A 5,038-nucleotide genomic window follows, 5' to 3' on the forward strand; every position below is an offset into this window, starting at 1 on the left:
ATGGCACATTGGCACCTGGGACAAGCAGGAGATTCAAGCAGCAGCATCGAGAGTTGTGAGACTTCAAAAACACAATGTTATATGTGTCGAGTACTTCTCTCGATGTCTCCCCTCACATAAGACGTAGTTCACACGTTAGGAGACGGTTGGGCCTATTTAAAAACATCAACATGTCATTTGTAACCTTGGTATAAGGTTGTCGTACACACATATACTTACATTTCTTCAACCACACTACTAAGGATACCAAAATTGTTTATATAACAACATCAATGTATTATGATAATTGGTACTTTTTCTGCAGAAGTTACACATTATGAAGCTAATCTCTCCACTTGAATCAAAATGTCGTTATGATCCCTATCCACCATTCACCCCTTAAATAAAACACTCAGATGGCTGCCCCAAACGACCTTTCATCCTCCTAACCAAAACAAAATATTGGCTTCTCCCACCCACACACCCAAGCAGAAAAAATGGCTACCCCTAGCCAATTGGTTGGAATACTCGCAGTCACTCAAGCCTATCCTTTGAACCAACCACACTTTATGTAAGCACAAAAAAGTCAAAAAAAGGATATTTAACGTTGAATTAACTATTGACCGAAAGCTATAGCACTATGGGATAGCCACAATTTTTGGCAACTGGGTTGGGGTGTCATGCCATTCGAGAGGAGTCAGACACATATGAAGTAAACGAGATAGGATATGTGATGGAATGGTGCAGTGACCATCTTTTCACAATGCATAAACTTGCAACATAGGACCGGGAAGGTTGATTTCAAGCAATGTTTGTGAGAAGTTAATGAGATGGCACATGGAGTAGCTAGATTTTGTTTTGGTATAAAGTTTCTTGCAAGTGGAATGATGATCTCTCTAGCTTTAACCTTAAACAATCTATGGATGATGTGTCTACTTGATGGTCGCTAAACCGTTGTTGCGCAAATACAATTTTAAAAAATGCACAATGCAGCCTTTTGGCTTGTTCGAAGATGGCGACTTGGTTTTTCTTTACAAAGGAGAGCTAGTCAAAACCTAGGATAACTTTGGATTAGTGAAATTTTAAATAATTCAACCTATCTTTTTTATCCTCTCGCAAGGCGACCGGTGCAAAGCCTTCCTCCTCTCGATCTCCACGCGGCGAACCCATGTATTCGCCTCCCTCTCCCTTGGTCGCTTTGACATACAATGGCGGGGAGGTGTATGTTGCTGCTTCGGCTAGGACTAGTTGATAGGTTAGGGATATCAGTATTCACGGGGGTGACGCTGTTGGGGATCGTAGCAGAAATTTAAAATTTCCTACGCATCACCAAGATCAATCTATGGAGTAATCTAGCAACGAGGGGAAGGAGAGTGCATCTACATACCCTTGTAGATCACTAAGCGGAAGCGTTGCAAGAACGCGGATGAAGGAGTCGTACTCGTAGCGATTCAGATCGCTGTTGATTCCGATCTAAGCGCCGAACCACGGTGCATCCGCGTTCAACACACGTGCAGCCCGGTGACGTCTCCTACGCCTTGATCCAGCAAGGGGAGAAGGAGAGGTTGGGAAGACTCCGTCGAGCAGCAGCACGACGGCGTGGTGGTGGCGGAAGAGCGCGGAACTCCAGCAGGGCTTCGCCAAGCACTACGAGAGACGAGGGGGGAGAGAGGTAGGGCTGCGCCAACAGGGGAAGAACTTCGTGTGTTGGGCTGCCCCTTTGCCTCCACTATATATAGGGGGAGAGGGAGGTCTGCGACCCCACCTAGGGTTTCCACCCTAGGGGTGGCGGCAGCCCCAATCCCCATCTGGGGTGGCGGCCAAGTGGGGGAAGAGGGAGGCGCACCAGGCATGGGCCTTAAGGCCCATCTGCCCTTAGGGTTTGCCCCCTCTTCTCTCTAGGCGCATGGGCCTTCGTGGGGAGGCGCCCCAGCCCACCTAGGGGCTGGTCCCTTCTCACACTTGGCCCATGTATGCCTCCGGGGCCCGTCGCCCCTCCCGGTGGTCCCGGTGATGCCCGGAACACTTTCGGTGGCCAAAACCATACTTCCTATATATCAATCTCTACCTCCGGACCATTCTGGAACTCCTCGTGACGTCCGGGATCTCATCCGGGACTCCGAACAACATTCAGTAACCGCGTACATACTTTCCCTATAAACCCTAGCGTCATCGAACCTTAAGTGTGTAGACCCTACGGGTTCGGGAGTCATGCAGACATGGCCGAGACAACTCTCCGATCAATAACAAACAGCGGGATCTGGATACCCATGTTGGCTCCCACATGCTCCATGATGATCTCATCGGATGAACCACGATGTCAAGGATTCAATCAATCCCGTATACAATTCCCTTTGTCTATTGGTACGATACTTGCCCGAGATTAGATCGTCGGTATCCCGATACCTTGTTCAATCTCGTTACCAGCAAGTCTCTTTACTCATTCCGTAACACATCATCCCGTGATCAACTCCTTGGTCACATTGTGCACATTATGATGATGTCCTACCGAGTGGGCCCAGAGATACCTCTCCGTTTACACGGAGTGACAAATCCTAGTCTCGATTCGTGCCAACCCAACAGACACTTTCGGAGATACCCGTAGTGCACCTTTATAGCCACCCAGTTACATTGTGACGTTTGGCACACCCAAAGCACTCCTACGGTATCCGGGAGTTGCACAATCTCATGGTCTAAGGAAATGATATTTGACATTAGAAAAGCTTTAGCATACGAACTACACGATCTTGTGCTAGGCTTAGGGTTGGGTCTTGTCCATCACATCATTCTCCTAATGATGCGACCCCGTTATCAACGACATCCAATGTCCATGGTCAGGAAACCATAACCATCTATTGATCAACGAGCTAGTCAACTAGAGGCTTACTAGGCTTACTAGGGACATGGTGTTGTCTATGTATCCACACATGTATCTGAGTTTCCTATCAATACAATTCTAGCATGGATAATAAACGATTATCATGAACAAGGAAATATAATAATAACCAATTTATTATTGCCTCTAGGGCATATTTCCAATAGTCTCCCACTTGCACTAGAGTCAATAATCTAGTTCACATCGCCATGTGAATAACACTCACAGGTCACATCGCCATGTGACCAACATCCAAAGAGTTTACTAGACTTAATAATCTAGTTCACATCACTATGTGATTAATACTCAATGAGTTCTGGGTTTGATCATGTTATGCTTGTGAGAGAGGTTGTAGTCAACGGGTCTGCAATATTCAGATCCCTATGTATTTCGCAAAACTTTATGTCATATCGTAGATGCTGCTACCACGTTCCACTTGGAGCTATTCCAAATTGTTGCTCCATTATACGTATCCGATATCTCTACTCAGAGCTATCTAGATAGGTGTTAAGCTTGCATCGACATAACTCTTTATGTTGAACTCTTTATCACCTCCATAACCGAGAAACATTTTGTTATTCCTCTAAGGATAATTTTGACCGCTATCTGGTGATCCACTCCTAGATCACCTTTGTACCCTCTTGTCAGACATGTGGCAAGGAACACATCTGGTGCGGTACTCAGCATGGCATACCGTATAGAGCCTATGACAAAAGCATAGGGGACGACCTTCGTCCTTCCTCTTTCTTCTGTCGTGGTCAATCTTCGAGTCTTACTCAACTTCACACCTTACAACTCAGGTAAGAACCCCTTATTTGACTGATCTATTTTGAACTCCTTCAAAAACATGTCAAGGTGTGCGTTCTTTGAAAGTATCATTAGGCATTTTGATCTATCTCTATAGATCTTGATGCCCAATATGTAAGCAGCTTTATCCAGGCCTTCCTTTGAAAATCACTCTTCAAACAACCGTTTATGCTTTCCAGAAATTCTACATTATTTCGAATCAACAATATGTCATCCACATATACTTATCAGAAATGTTGTAGTGCTCCCACTCACTTTCTTGTAAATACAAGTTTCTAGCAAACATTGTATAAACCTAAAAGCTTTGATCACTCCATCAAAGCATATATTCTGACTCCGAGATGCTTGCTCTAGTCCATAGAAGGATCGCTGGAGCCAGCATTCCTTTTAGCATCCATCCATAAAACTTTGATTGTATCACATACAACTCTTTCTTACGAAAACTGGTAAGAAAACTTGTTTTTGACATCCATCTATCAGATTTCATAATCGAAAAATACAACTAATGCTAACATGATTTCGACGGACTTAAGCATCGCTACGGGTGAGAAATTCTCATCGTAGTCAACTCCTTGAACTTGTGAAAAGACTCTTTCCCACAAGTCGAGCTTCATAGACGGTAACATTACCGCCCACGTCCGTCTTCTTCTTAAAGATCCATTTATCTCAATGGCTTGCCGATCATCGGGCAAGTCCACCAAAGTCCATACTTTGTTCTGATACATGGATCCTATCTCGGATTTCATGGCTTCTAACCATTTGTCGGAATACGGGCCCACCATCGCTTCTCCATAGCTCGTAGGTTCATTGTTGTCTAACAACATGATATCTAAGACAGGATTACCGTACCACTCGGGAGTAGTACATATCCTTGTCGACCTATGAGGTTCGATAGCAACTTGACCCGAAGCTTCATGATCACTATCATTAACTTCCTCTTCAACAAACGTAGGCGCCACAGAAAACATCTTTCTGTGTTACATCACTCTCTGGTTGAAATAAAGGTTCGACAACCTCATCAAGTTCTATCTTCTTCCCACTCAATTCTTTCGAGAGAAACTCCTTCTCGAGGAAGGACCCGTTCTTAGCGACAAACAATTTGCCCTCGAATCTGAGATAGAAGGTGTACCCAACTGTCACCTTTGGGTATCCTATGAAGATGTGTTTGTCCGCTTTGGGTTCGAGCTTCTCCGGCTGAAGCCTTAAGCATCGCAGCCCCAAACATTAAGAAACGACAACTTTGGTTTCTTGCCAAACCAATGTTCACACAACGTCGTCTCAACGGACTTAGATGGTGTCCTATCTAAAGTGAATGCAGCTGTCTCTAACGCATAACCTCAAAATGAAAACGGTAGATCGGTAAGAGACATCATAGAT

This window comes from Triticum dicoccoides, chromosome 4A (assembly GCF_002162155.2).
Source record: "Triticum dicoccoides isolate Atlit2015 ecotype Zavitan chromosome 4A, WEW_v2.0, whole genome shotgun sequence".
Lineage (NCBI taxonomy): Eukaryota > Viridiplantae > Streptophyta > Magnoliopsida > Poales > Poaceae > Triticum > Triticum dicoccoides.